The sequence below is a fragment of the Macrotis lagotis genome, chromosome 8 (genome assembly GCF_037893015.1).
Source record: "Macrotis lagotis isolate mMagLag1 chromosome 8, bilby.v1.9.chrom.fasta, whole genome shotgun sequence".
In the NCBI taxonomy this organism is placed as follows: Eukaryota; Metazoa; Chordata; class Mammalia; order Peramelemorphia; family Peramelidae; genus Macrotis; species Macrotis lagotis.
Window position 1 is genome coordinate 98,785,822 of NC_133665.1, and position 15,859 is coordinate 98,801,680.

Genomic DNA, 15,859 nt, shown 5'->3' on the forward strand with positions numbered 1-15,859 from the left:
ATTACAGAATTACAGATGAGCACAGAATTATGAGTTCCTTATTTAGATATCTGGTTCCCTGTCTAGAAATGTGTCCTGTATCAAAATAATGTGACAGGAGTTAGGTTGTTTTGCCTGTGTGAATGTGAGTAGGTATGGGTGGATTACAGTCTGCAACATCAGAGAGAATCCCTTGAAGTTTGGAAAAGACAGTTTTCCATTCAAAAATATTCTAAGTAAAGAAATTAGTAATCAGAAAAATATTGATATTATGGCCTACTCAGCTGTTGGCTGTTTTGCTAGCATTTGATAGCCTTATTTTAATAGCATTATCTCTGTGCCTTTCTAGAGATATTTTTTCCCTGTTAAGTTTTATGATGATGGTTTATCCCATTTGTCACAACTGTTTTCTTTACCTGAAGTCAACAGTGCTCTGTTTTATCCTACTTATACTTTAATATAGATAATTATCATAATAAAAGGAAGACTGCTTGTAAACATTATTTTAGAACAGTGTTCTCCAACCTCGGTCTTGTTTTTGGTCATGCTTATTCCCAACTAATTCTTATACAGACCTTTGTACTTTTGTTTGAAAGAATATTTAATAAAATTAACAAATCTTTTGAGAAAAAAGATAAAGATAATGTTTAAAAATAGATTAGTAATAGACTTTTTTAAATGTGATTTGAGTTTGATAATACTTTTGTAGACCTTGAAATTTGAACTGATAAAAGTAAGCCATGCACTTGAGAAACACATGTGATCCTTTAAAAGACTGATTAATATTGACCTTGAACAGATCATTGCTTTTCTTTTTTATAATGGATAGTCCATTTTGGAGGGAAGGAGATAAATTTATGAGTGTGATAAAGCTACAAATATGCCAACAAAATTTTTTTACAGAACATATGTGTTTTTAAGAATTCTGAAATGAAAATTACAATAAAAAAGTCTTAATATAGAGAAAAGGAAGGATTACTGGTTTTGCCTAGAGAAAATACAGAATTTCAAACACTGTATTCGAAAATCAAGGGCTTCTGATATGTAAAATATTTTGTTAATGGCATGTACTATATAATTATTATTATTATGGAGAAATGATATTGTGTGCCAATTATTGACCAATAGGTACTTTATATAGATTGTTTATTTAAATGATAAATTTATTAGAACTAGATAACTCTCCGTAGCTCCTCTTTAGAGATTGCCTAAGTGATAAATTCATTAGAATTACATGATCCTCTCCCTTGCTTAATTCTAGAGATATTCTTAACTAATGTCTAAAAAAAGCCTTTTATCCATTTTCCTTGTCACTAGAAATTATAAAGTCTTAGCTTTGGTAGTTTACTTGGTTTAAATTATAAAAGTTTCAAGGTCATACTTATTCTTCTCAGTGATTATAATTTTTTAAAATACTATTTATTTTGCCCTAGATTTTTTTATTGATGCTTTCTTTTGGAGAAGCAACTAGATCTTAACTAGGTCAGATTTTTGATCACTTAGAGTAAGTATTCTTTAGGTTGAATAATTTATTTCACTTTTTTATGGTGATATGTATTTGCTTCATTTTCAGCCATAACATTTTTTCTGTCTTTATCCATGTAATTAAGAGAAGTGGCACAATGTTTATATCCCTCATTAGGACAGCTAAGTGATAACAGTAGATAGAATACTGGGCCTGGAACCAGACTTCAGACATTTAATAGCTGTGAGATCCTGGATGAGTCACTTAATACTGTTGGCCTCAGTTTTCTAATCTGTAAAATGAGCTTTTGGAGAAAAAAATGGCAAAATACTCCAGTATTTTTGCCAACAAAACTTAAATGGAATCACAAAGAATTGAACATGACTAAAAATCAGTTGAATAAAAAAGCCCTCTTGTTTTCATCCCCTGGTAGCAAAGGTTAAATATGTTAATATTATATGGACTTGGGTAGTTTTTACTTTTAAAACTACTTATAGGCAAAATCAGCCCAGGGTGCCAACCTACAGTTCAACCATGAAAACACCTGATGTACTTTTTCCAAATTTATCTGTGCATCATGCGTGTTTGATAATATTTTGCTGGGATATGTAGAAATAAATCATGTGCTAGGAAATATTAGGTTTCCAAGCAAAGCTACCAAGGAATTTCACATTATTTTCATTATACTTGCTAAGCATTCTCATGTTAATTTCATTTAATTCTCATGTGCAATTTCAGTTAATTTATAATTTTTTTATTCAGTATTGACATGTACTGTTTGCAATATTAGTTCAAATCACAAAGTATTACTTTATGTTTATACTTTTTTGCTAGTAAGTGCTTTGTTCTTTCAGAAAGGAACTTTTGTTCTTTATAGGCTGTTTTGTTTGGAGCATCCTAGTATAGTTATATAAAAATCAGTAAGAATGCATAATTTTTAATACATAAATTCTATATTAACATAATATATAATTAAAAACTTCGATATCATTAAATTCCAGCTACTATAAGGACAGTGCACAGAAAAATTACAGCATGATAGAAGTTATCCCTGGCCCCAGATCCCAGATCTGCTAGCCTGGGTCCTTATCCTGATGGATCAGTCTCCATCTTCAAGATTTTACTTGGCCTTCCTGGCCCTGTTTTCCTTGAACTCTGGGTGGTAGCTCCCCTAGGAAATCACACATCCTTTCATCTGAGGAAGAAAGCTTCCTCTGGTGGCAAAAACAATCTCAGAGAAGGTTGATGTTCAGATTTTGCCCCGGCGAAGCCCATTGTTGAAGGCCTGGTTTGCCAGCAAAGGTTTACAAACCTCTTCCCCTAAGAAAATGTTTTTCAGTGGCACCCTGTTTCTCCTGTCTAGAATAAGAAGACTATACTAATATTTATGAGCATACTTTTTATTATTTTTTCTAGGTAGTTGAAGTTTGACTTTAATAATTATTAATTTTATTGATACCTATCTCATTACACATTTTATTAAAAAAATTAATAGGCAACATGACTTAAAAGATAGTGTACTTACAAACTAGGGAACTATGGGATCAAATTCCTCTAACACATGTGAATCTGAGCAAATCATCTTAACTCCTCTGTGGACCTCTAGAGAAGATGCCAATCTATATTTAAGAAAGTTTCTTACTACCAGTCCCCTTCAGGGAAATCACAAATCTATTCTTTGTACCCATCCCTATGCCTCAACATTACTGCATTACTTTGTGTGAGAAGTGTTTTATAATTGTTTTCAAAAAGATTCTGAGTCTGTCTTGGCAAATAAACTCCCAAGTATTTTATACTGTCTGAGATCTAGAAAGAGAAATCCCATTCAAAGTAACCTTCTCACACAAAGTAAATCAGATTTAAATAACTGGGCAAATATCAACTGCTCATGGATAGGTAGAGCTAATACAATAAAAATGACAATTCTACCAAAACTAAACTATCTGTTTAGTGCCCTACCAATTAAAATTCCAAAAAAATTACTTTAACGAGTTAGAAAAAATTGTAAGTAAATTCATATGGAGAAATAAAAAGTCAAGAATTGCCAGGAGCTTAATGAAAAAGTGCAAAAGAATGTGGCTTAGCCCTACCTGTTCTAAAATTATATTATAAAGCATCAGTCATCAAAACTGTTTGGTATTGGCTAAGAAACAGTGGTGGACCAGTGCAATAGACTAGGTGTAAAAGTAGGAGATGATTATAGTAATCTGCTTTTTGATAAACCCAAAGAGTCCATCCATTGGGATAAAAACTCCCTTTGATAAAAATTGCTGGGATAATTGGAAGTTAGTATGGAAGAAACTTAGATCAGACCAATACCTAACACGCTTTGCCAAGATAAGATCCAAATGGTTATGGGACTTAAACATAAAAAACAATACTATAAGCAAATTAGAAGATCAAGGACTAGTTTACCTGTCAGAGCTATGGAAAGGGGAGCAGTTTATGACTAAAGAAGAGTTGGAGAACATCACCAAAAACCAATTAGATGATTTCAGTTACATTAAATTAAAAAGCTTTTGCACAGATAAAACCACTGTAACCAAGATCAAAAGAAATGTAAATTGGGAAACAATCTTTACAACTAATGATTCTGACAGAGGACTCATTTCTAAAATATACAGAGAACTGAGTCATATTTTTAAAGCAAAAAGCCATTCCCCAGTTGACAAATGGTCAAAGGATATGCAAAGGCAATTTACAGATGAGGAGATCAAAGCAATCCATAGCCATATGAAAAAATGCTCTAAATCATTAATTATTAGAGAAATGCAAATTAAAGTTTTTCTGAGGTATCACCTCACACCTCTCAGATTGGCCAATATGACCAGAAAGGATAATGATCATTGTTGGAAGGGTTGTTGGAAATCTGGGACACTATTACACTGTTGGTGGAGCTGTGAACTCATCCAACCTTTCTGGAGAGCTATTTGGAACTATGCCCAAAGGGCAACAAAAATGTGCATACCCTTTGACCCAGCAATACCACTACTGGGTCTATATCCTGAAGAGATGAAGAAAAAGGATAAAAACATTACTCGTACAAAAATATTTATAGCAGCCCTGTTTGTGGTGGCAAAGAATTGGAAATCAAGTAAATGTCCTTCAACAAACTGTGGTATATGTATGTCATGGAACACTAGTGTTCTCTTAGAAACCAGGAGGGATGGGATTTCAGGGAAGCCTGGAGGGATTTGCATGAACTGATGCTGAGTGAGATGAGCAGAACCATAAAAACAGTGTACACCCAACAGCAACATGGGTGTGATGATCAACCTTGAAGGACTCGCTCATTTCATCAGTGCAACAAGCAGGAATAATTTTGGGCTGTCTGCAAAGGAGAGTGCCAGCTGTATCCAGATAAGGAGATGTGGAGCTTGAACAGAATTCAAGGACTATTTCCTCTAATTTGGGAAAAAAACAGATATCTTATTGTATGATTTGTTGCCTCTTAAACTTCTTGTCTCTTATTTAAGGATATGATTTCTCTCTCATCACACTCAATTTGGATCAAGGTACAACATGGAAACAAAGTAAAGACTGACAGATTGCTCTCGGGGGGGGGCGGAGTAAGATTGGGGAGGAAATTGTAAAACTCAAATAATACCTTTAATAAAAATAAATTTTAAAAAATTGATGATATTAATCTTTGGTCTTCACTTAAACTCCATAGTTCTTTCTTTGGATATAGAATGGTATTCTACATCACAGATCCCCTAAAATTGTCCCTGATCATTGCACTGATGGAGTAAGTCCATTAAGGTTGATCATCACCCCCATGTTGTTGTTGAGGTGTATAATGTTCTTCTGGTTTTGCTTATCTCACTCAGCATTAATTTATGCAAGTTTTTCCAAGTTTCTCTGAAATCCCATCCCTCCTGATTTCTAATAGGACAGTGGTGTTCCATAACATGCATATATCACACAATTTGTTCAGCCATTCCCCAATCGATGAACATCTCCTCGATTTCCAGGTGTTTGCCACCACTAACTGAGCTGCTATGAATATTTTTAAATATGTGGGGTTTTTACCCTTTATCATGATCTCTTCGGTATATAGACCCAACAATATTGTTGAGTCAGAGGGGTATGCAGTTTTATTTGCCTTTGGGCATAATTCTACATTGCTCTCCAGAAAGGCTGAATCAGTTCAATAACTCTACCAACAATGCATTAGTGTTCCAGATTTCCCACATTCTCTCCAACATTGATCATTATCCTTTCTGATAACATTGGCCAATCTGTGAGGTAGTACCTCAGAAATACTTTAATTTTCATTTCTCTAATCATTGATGATTTATAGCAGTTTTTCATATGACTATAGATAGCTTTGATTTCCTCATCTCAAAATTGCCTTTGCATATATATCCTTTGACCATTTGTCAATTGAGGAATAGCTTGTTTTTTGTTTTTTTTTTAAATTTGACTCAGTCCTCTATATATTTAGAAATAGGTCCTTTGTCAGAAACACTTGTAAAAATTGTTTCCCAATTTACTACATTTCTTTTGTTCTTGTTTAAAGTTGGTTTTTTGGTGCAAAAGTTTTTTAATTTAATATAATCAAAATTATCCAGTTTGTTTTTTATAATGTTCTCTATCTCTTCCTTGGTCATAAACTGCCCCCCCCCCTTAGATCTGGCAGGTAAACTATTCCTTGTCCTCCCAGTTGCTTATAATACTGTGTTTTATGTCTAAATCTTGCATCCATTTTGATCTTATCTTGGTATAGGATGTGAAATGTTGGTCTAATCCTAGATTCTGCCCTATTATCTTCCAGTTTTTATCAAAGAGAGATTTCTTATCCCAGAAGCTGGACTCTTTGGGTTTGTCAAACAACAGCTTACTAATAATCATTTCTGCTGTTACTTAGCCAGTACCAGACAGTTTTGATGACTGTTGCTTTTATAATATAATTTTAGAGCTGTTAAGGCTAAGCTGCCTTCTTTTGCATTTTTTCCCTTTAAATCCCTTGATAGTCTTGGCTTTTTATTTCTTCATATGAATTTAGTTATATTTTTTCTAGCTTATTAAAATAATTTCTGCAAGTTTGTTTGGTTTGGGCACTTAATTTAGGTAGAATTGTCGTTTTTATTATATTAGCTTGGCCTGTCTATGAGCAGTTGATATTTTCCCAGTTATTTAAATCTGATTTTATTTGTGTGAAAAGTGTTTTATAGTTGCCTTGACAAGTAGACTCATAAGTATTTTGTTGTCTGATGTTATGTTAAATGGGATTTCTCTAATTCTTGCTGCTTAATCTTGTGGGTAATATATAGAAATGCTGAGGATTTATGAAGGCTTATTTTATGTCCTGCAACTTTGCTAAACTTGCTATTTGCTTCCAGTAGTTTTTTAGATGATTTTTTAGGGTTCTTTAGGTATGCCATCATCATCTGCAAAGAGTGAGTTTTGTTTCTTCCTTCGCAATTCTAATTTCTTCAATTTCTTTTTCTTCTCTTATTGCCAAAGCTAATATTTCTAACACAGTATTGAATAATAGTGGTGATAACAGGCATCCTCATTTCACCTCTAATCTTATTGAGAATGCTTCTGATTTTTTTTTATTTTTATTTTTTGCAAGGCAAATAGGGTTAAGTGGCTTGCCCAAGGCCATACAGCTAGGTAATTATTAAGTGTCTGAGGCCAGATTTGAATTCAGGCACTCCTGACTCCAGGGCTGGTGCTCCATCTACTGTGCCACCCAGCTGCCCCTGGGAATGCTTCTAATTATTCCCATTGCTTAATGCTTGTTGATGGCTTTCGGATAGATACTGTTTATGATTTTAAGGAACAATCCATTTATTCCTATGCTCTCTAGTGTTTTTAGTAGGAATGGGTGCTGTATTTTAGCATCTTTTGAGATAATCTCATGATTTCTGTTAGGTTTATTATTGATATAGTCAGTTATGTTGACAGTTTTCCTGATATTGAACCAACCCTGCATTTCTAGAATAAATCATGCTTGGTCACAATGTATTATCCTAGTGATAACTTGCTGTAATTATTTGCCTAATATTTTAAGATTTTTGTATCCATAGAGACTTCATTAGCCCAATTGGTCTATAATTTTATTTCTCTGTTTTGACTCTTCTTGGTTTAGGTATCAGCACCATATTGATGTTATAAAAGGAATTAGGCAGAGTTCCATCTTCACCTATTTTTCCAAGTTATATAGAGTTGGAACCAATTGTTCCTTTTGTTTGATGGAATTCACCCTGGCCCTGGAGATTTTTTTCTTAGGGAGTTCATTGATAGCTTGTTTAATTTCTTTTTCTTAGATAGGGTTATTTAGGCATTTAATTTACTCTTCTTTTAACCAGGGCAATTTATATTTTTGTAAATATTCATCCATTTCACTTAGATTATCAAATTTATTGGCATTCAGTTAAGCAAAATAGTTCTGAGTTATTACTTTAATTTTCCTCATTGGTGGTGAGTTCAACCTTTTTCATTTTTGATATAAGTAATTTGGTTTTCTTCTTTTTAAATCATATTAACCAAAGGTTTATCTATTTTTATTGGTTTTTCTCATAAAACTAACTCTATTTATCAATTCAATAGTTTTTTTGCTTTTGCTTTTATTAATTTCTCCTTTAATTTTTGGAGTTTCTAATTTGGTATTTAATTGGGGAGTTTTAATTTGTTCTTTAAAATTTTTAGTTGCATGCTCAATTCATTGATTTCTTCTTTCTCTGTTTTATTCTTGTAAACATTTAGAGATATAAGATATCCCCAAATGACTGCTTTGGCTGTATCCCGTAAGTTTTGGTATGTTGTCTTGTTATCGTCATTATCTTGGATGAAATTACTAATTCTATAATTTGTTGTTTGATCCACTCATTCTTTAAAATGAGGTTATTAGTTTTAGATTTATCTCCATAGCCAATTATTGTAAGTGATTTTTAATGCATCATGGTCAGAAAAGGATGCATTCACTATTTCTGACTTTCTGCATTGATTATGAGGTTTTCATGATACAGTACATGGTCAGTTTTTGTGTAGATGACATGTACTGCAGGAAAAAAAAAGGTATATTCATTCCTACCCCTGTTCAATTTTCTCCATAGAGCTATCATGTCTACGTTTTCTGACATTCTATTTACCTCCTTAACTTCCTTATTTTATGGTTAGATTTGTCCAGTTCTGAGAGGAGGTTGAGGTCTCCTACCAGTAGTTTTGCTGTCTGTGTGTTCCTGTAACTCATTCAACTTCTCTAAGAATTTAGATGCTTGGTGCATACATATTTAGTACTGAAATGACTTCATTGTCTGTCGTATCTTTTAAGAAGATATAATTTCCTTCCTTATCTCTTTTAATGAGATCTATTTTTTGCAGCTGCTTTGACTGAGATAAGGATTACTACCCCTGCCTTTTTCACTTCAGCTATATCATAATATATTCAGCTCCAACCTTTTACCTTTATTCTGTATGTGTCTCTCTGCTTCAGCTGAGTTTCTTTACAAGTATATTGTAGGATTTTAGTTTTACACCATTCTGCCATTCACTTGCATTTTATGGGAGAGGTTATCTCATTCACATTCAGAGTTATAATTATTAACTCTTCATTGCCCTCTATGCTATCTTCCCTTCATTTGTATTTTCCTCTTTACTTTAATCCTATTCCCCAGTATTTTGGTTCTGAATTTCACTTACTTCAGTGTTTGCCTCCTTCTAGCCAACCGCCTTCTTTCTTTCCCTTTTCCTTTTGCCCCTTCTGTCTTCCCTGCCTTCTGTCAGTTCCTCTTTTCTTCCCCCTTCCCCTCTTACTACTTGAATGGTGAGATAAATTTCTAAACTCATCTGTGTATGTTAATACCTCTTTGTGCTAAATTTGATGAGAGTAAAATTCAGGTGGCTCTCACCTCCTCTATTCTTCCCCTCTATTATAGTAAATCCTTTCCACTCTTTATGTGATGTAATTTGCCCCATTCAATCTCCCCCTTCCTCCTGTCCCTTTACTGTCCCCTCTTTTTAAGGAGATAATGTTTTTAAATCATTCCGTCAGAGTCATGGGATAAGTCATGAGTATCCATTACTTCTGGCTAAGTATATTCCTTCTAATAGTTGCAATTCTCAAGAGTTAAGAGAATTTTTCTCCCAGGTGGAGATATAACTTTTTTTCTTTTCCCATTTTAACCTTTTCATATATTTCTTGAGTCTACTGTTTGAAGACCAAATTTTCTGTTTAGTTCTGGTCTTTTCATCAGGAAAAGTTGGAAGCCTCCTATTTTGTTAAATGTCCATCTTTCCCCCAGGAAAAGAAGGCTCAGTTTTGCTGGGTAGTGAATTCTTGGCTGAATTCTAAGGTCCCTTGCTCTTCAGAACAGCATATTCCAGGCCTTTAATTCCTTTATGTTGATGCAGCCAGGTCCTGTGAAATCCTTATTGCGACTCCTTGGTATCTAAATTGTTTCTTTCTTACTGCTTGTAGGATATTTTTCTTGATCTGATAGTTCTGGAGTTTGACCACAATATTCCTTGGTGCTTTCATGTTGAGATCCCTTTCAGGAGGAGATTGATGTATTCTTTCAATGACTATTTTGCCCTCTGGTTCCAGGATATCAGGGCAATTCTCCTTCACTATATCGTGAAGTATAGAATCCAGGCTTTTATTTCTCTTCATGGTTTTCAGGAAGTCCTATGATTCTTAAATTGTCTCTTCTGGATCTATTTTCCAAGTCTGTTATTTGACTGATGAGGTATTTTACATTTTCTTCAATTTTTTAAAAATATTCTTTTAAAAATTCTTGATCTATCATTAAGTCATTAGTTTCCACAGATTCCAATTTTTTTTTTTTAGAGATGAATTTTCTTATTTACCTTTTGCATCTCCTTTTCCAATTGGGCAATTCTAGTTTTGAAGGAGTTACTGTCTCATTTTCCCAATTTTGTTTTTGAATTATTTTCTTTTTGCCCTTGTTCAATTGTATTTTCAAAGGATTTGTTTTCTTGTAATTTTCTCTTGTGTTTCTTTTCCTATTTTTACCATTTAATTTTTAAACTCCTTTCTGGACTGGAGACCAATTCATATTCTCCTCAGAGGCTTTAGTCCTCTCTGAATTATGATTCTTTTCTTAAATGTCACATTCATTCAATGGACCTTTACACTGACCTTTCTTCATTTTGGGGCCCTTTCCCTAGGTTCTTGTGTTCAGGGAGAGGCTGATTCATAGATCTTTGGTGGTGAGATCCCTAGACGCACTGCTCACTTCAAGAGATTACACAGTGAGTCGGCCTGTAGGGGATGCCAGAAGCTTTTTCTGAATTGTCTGTAATGTTATTTAGTGGCCCACTCCCTAGGCCTGGTGTGGGGGTGGAGGTGAGGCATCAGGATCTAAGCTGTCCTGGTACAATGTGAGCTGGGCCCTCTAGCTAGTTCGTTAATCTACCTAGTACAAATAGCAAGTGGGTCCTATTTGTTCTGGAGAAAATCCCTGTTCTCCCATAGGAATTGTGGAGAGTGGGGTACTTTTCTGAAAACACAATCTACCCTGGTCTTCTAGACCAGCTGAGCTGACTAGATAGATGTCTGGGCTGCCTGGCTGGAGCTCTCCCACCAGCCATGCACACAGCAGACGCTTCTGCTGCTGTTCTCAGGTTAGTCCCCAGCCTCACCTCACTGCTCCTGCTCTGTGTCTCTGCTCTCTGCCCCTGGCTCACCCACACTCCCTTGAGACAGACCTTATTGATAGATAGTCTTTTTCTCAGTTCTCCTCTGGGTTCTGTGGTTCCAAAATCAGATACAAGGCTTGTTTCATGTTAGTTCTGAGGGAAAGCCAGGAGAACTTAAGACAGTGCCTGGCTTCTCTCCTCCATCTTGGTTGGAAGTTCACATTCCCCCTCTTTCTTGCTAAATGACTAACCCACCTTCTTTTCCAATCATAATATATCCTTTATGATATCTTGCTACTTCTTACATATAATCCTCATATGTCAAAATTAGAACTTATTTTACTTATTTGCTTTGACAGTTTACTATTTTTCTTTGGTTATTCATAACAACATAGAAAATAATGTGGATATTGCTTAGAACTTAGGTAGCTAAAGAGAAAATTGGCTTATGGTTTCATTAAAGTAAATTATCAATGTATCATATGTACTCTTTCTTTTTTTTTTAAAGGTTTTTGCAAGGCAAATGGGGTTAAGTGGCTTGCCCAAGGCCTCACAGCTAGGTAATTATTAAGTGCCTTGAGACTGGATTTAAACTCAGGTACTCCTGACTCCAGGGTTGGTGCTCTATCCGCTGTGCCACCTAGTTGCCCCTATCATATATATTCTTTTAATACAAGTACATAAAAATGTTTAAAGGCATAAAAGAAGTAAACTTTAAATTTCTTTCCATTTAGCAGAACCAAGAGAACATTGTGAGATGATTAACCTTGATGGAAGGAGTTCCTCTTAGCAGTTCAGAGACCTAGGACAACTGTATTAGACTGGCTGTGGACAATGTTATTTTAAAAAAAAAAAACCCTTCAGAATCTAATGAAAACTTTACTATTATTTTTTTAATTTTTTTTTTTATTTTTTTGCAAGGCAATGGGGTTAAGTGGCTTGCCCAAGGCCACACAGCTAGGTAATATTGAGTGTCTGAGGTCAGATTTGAACTCAGGTACTTCTGACTCCAGGGCTGGTGCTCTATCCATTGCACCAACTAGCTACCCCCAATGAACACTTTATAAAAATTATCTCTTAGGTATCTCTTTCCCTTAATCCTAATTCCTCATATCAAAACAATTTATCTGTAAACATGTTCATCAAAAATATGTATGTATAGGGGTGACTAGGTGACGCAGTGGATAGAGCACTGGCCCTGGAGTTAGGAGGACCTGAGTCACTTAACCCCACATTGCCTTAAAATAAATAAAATTTTTCAGAAAAGATTACCTAATACTCTTATTCCTAACTGGTAGGAATCATTTCTTGTTTTGTATTTTTTTCAAAGCTTAACATTCTTCATTATCTTCTGGTCGAGGGAAAAGGCCAGATGGGAGCATCTGGAGCTGTGATTCTCTCTTGGTACTTCCTGGTGAAGATTCCGTCTGCCAATGCTTATTGGCAAGACATATGCAACTTTTAATCAGAGGATTACTTGGAATATTGAAAGTTTAAATAAGTGATTTGATCTATAGCCACTGAGATTTTGATCCTAGACCTTTCTGACTTGGGCTCTATTTCCATCCCATGCTGAATTAGGCAAAGTAGATCTTTAAGGGGGTGGGGGAGTTATGTGTGTGTGTATCTGTCCATGAATTAATTGCATAATGTCTTTTTTTTACAATTTAAATTATTGTGTCACTTTATTATTTATTTATTATCTTACAGAGTAAGATAGTTGGTCTAGAAGATTAAACTAATAATTTCATCCTTCTCTCTGTGATGCCTCCATTCAAACTTTTGTGTTTGCTCAATGGACTCTTACTCTCTTCAAAATTTCTCCACTCTGAAATCAACTGTAACTTATGTATAATACTGAAATATAGGTATCTCTTTGCAGTTGAAGCATTCTGCTTCAATAATCTTAAACAGAAAATATTTAGAAAAAAAATTTAATAAAAGCAAATTAAAAAAACATTTTTCTATATCCCTCTGAATTTAGGAATCAAGGAATTAGATTTAATATAGTAATAAAGGCCTATGTGCCAAGAGCAGAGTATATACAATGATGTGAAGCATCTGGAATTTCATCAGGATTGGTTACCAACTCCAGGTTTTCAAATGTGGCTACGTCCTAAAAGATGATTGTCTGAGTCACCTAGACCTTAAGTGAATTATACAGTCAGCAGGCAGAAGTGAAATCCAACTTTTCTTAATTTCACATCTAGCACTCTTTTTCTATGCTGTCCCTTGGATATTAAGTATGATGGGAGAATTATCTTCTTTCTTCTCCATAATTTGTTTTTTAAAAGGAAAAAAACTACAAACCCTAGCTTCTAAACTGAATTCTATGTTTTGCATCAATAACCAACATTCTTAGAGATAAAATAAGGACAGATAATACTCAAATCTAGGTTTAATTCTGCCAATAACTACCTTGTGTCTTTTGCATGAGTGCTTTAAATCTCTTATTGCCTCAGTTCATCTATAACAGTGATTCTCAAACTTTTTGGTCTTAAACTTGCTCTATATTCCTAAAAAATTCTCCAGGACCTTCCCCAGTCAAAGAATTTTTGTTTTAAAGGTTAAGACTTTTTTTTTTTATTTTTCAAAGCAGTGGGGTTAAGTGGCTTGCCCAAGGCCACATGGCTAGGTGATTATTAAGTGTCAAAGGTTGGATTTGAACTCAGGTACTCCTGACTCCAAGGCTGTTGCTCTATCCACTGTGCCACCTAGCCGCCCCAAGGTTATGACTTTTGATATTTGTTTGGAATTAAAATGTCAAGTATTATCTTTTTCTTAATTGATATTTTTCCCAGATACATGTTATGAAAGTTTTTCAACATTCATCCATATGCATATGCATATTTTTAAGTTACATAATTCTTTTTCAACCTCTCTTCCCAACATCCTCCCCTCAACTGCAAACAGGTGAATATTGTATGTGCGTTCACATTTATGTTAAGCATGTTTGCAGTTTTCAGTATAAGAAATTAGGATTAAGGGAAAAAAATATAAGATAATAAATTTTTTAATAAGTGAATGTAGTGTTCATCAGATTCTGAAGGGTTTTTTGTTGTGTTTTGTTGTTCTTCTTCTAGATAGGAATAGCATTGTCCATAACAGGTTTCTCAGGGTTGTCCTGGCTCTCTGAAGTGCTGAGAGGAGCTGCATCCATCATGCTTGATCTACTCACAACATAGATGTTAATGTGTAAAATGTTCTCTTGGTTCTGCTTCCTTCGCTCAAGATCAGATGCTGTAATTCATTCCATGCCTTCTCTAGAGTCTGAACACTTATGATTTCTTATAGGACAATACATTACATTCATATACCATAAGTTGTTCAATCATTCCTCAATTGATGGGCATTCTCTCAATTTTCAATTCTTTACCACTACAAAAAGAGCATCAGTGTTACCTTAAAAAATTATTTGACTTTGTTGATCCCCAAGGGTCTCTAGATTATACTTTTAAGAAGTATGGGTCTATAAAATGGTCCTAAACTTGATCTAAGATTTCTTCCAGACCTAAAATTCCGTGCGTTGTTTCTAACTACTTGTATTTAAAAACTTTTCAGGTTTCAAAATAATTCTTCTAACCCAGTTCATCAGAAGTGTTATTTCATTATCAGAGCTAAAATTAAATCCATTTGGAGCAGCAGGTGTTACACAAATGGATTAAGAGGAAATGATACTCATAATTTTAGGGTTTGTTAGTTGCTCAAGTTTTCTAAAAATAATATAATTGTTGTTGGAGAATTTGCTTTGATATTTTATTTGGATTTCATTCTGTGCTATTCTTAGGTCCCCTATAAACACAGAGAATTTGTATTTGATACACTTTCTTAGTTCTTTTCTTTTTTTTAACATGCTGGGTATAACTGAGGACTATAATAAAATTCCAGATATTTATTGGCACATTACAATGATCTTTACATATTATATTATTCAAGGTAAGAAAAATCATAAAACATAATTCAGTTATTAAATACTTATTAGGTATGTAAGCATTGCTATGCTAAATACTTTGGATTCTAGGACAAAAATAAAACAATTTGGGGCAGCTAGGTGGCACAGTGGATAGAGCACCAGCCCTGGAGTCAGGAGTACCTGAGTTCAAATCCGGCCTCAGACACTTAATAATTACCTAGCTGTGTGGCCTTGGGCAAGCCACTTAACCCCATTGCCTTGAAAAAAAAAAAACCAATAAATAAATAAATAAATAAATAAATAAATAAATAAATAAATAAAACGATTCCTGTTTTCAAGGTACTTACATTCTATTTGATGGCATAATGTACTTTTATTTGTGTCCACAAAATACAAATCATCCCAAGATTTTTTTAGTCATGTAGCTAGGAGCAGATGTCAAAATAACTCAGATTTTGAAACCAAGGGGAACCTAAGATGTCCTCAAGAATGAGAAATATTAAAGATGGACATGGAATTCTAGTGGATGAAACTTCAAAGGAATGACTGTAAAATGTGTTATGATATGTTACTTTATGATTAAGTGTAAATAATTACTTAACAAATTTACGTTTGTGTCAATGATGTTAAATTTCTAATAAAATATTTTAATAAAAATTTCTTATGAACCCTTTTCCTATTATATTACTTTAAGTGGGAATATCATGCCTAAACACATTTTTCCAGAAATGCTACTAGAAAATAGTAGGCCCTTAATAAATATTGCTATATTTTAGAAGAAAGGAAAATAAACAATTCAAAGGATCAAATGATTACTTATGAAGAGATAAATACTAATAGAATAACAAGGTATTAGATTTCACTTTTTATCTTTTTAAATTGTCAATTAT

The 15,859-nt window shown here is 34.0% G+C and overlaps 1 protein-coding gene across 1 annotated transcript in view; it reads left to right on the forward strand.

Annotated features, from left to right (window-relative positions):
* Window positions 1-15,859, forward strand: part of LOC141495880 (uncharacterized) — a 120,649-nt gene that overhangs the window by 76,188 nt on the left and 28,602 nt on the right. The window lies entirely within an intron of this gene.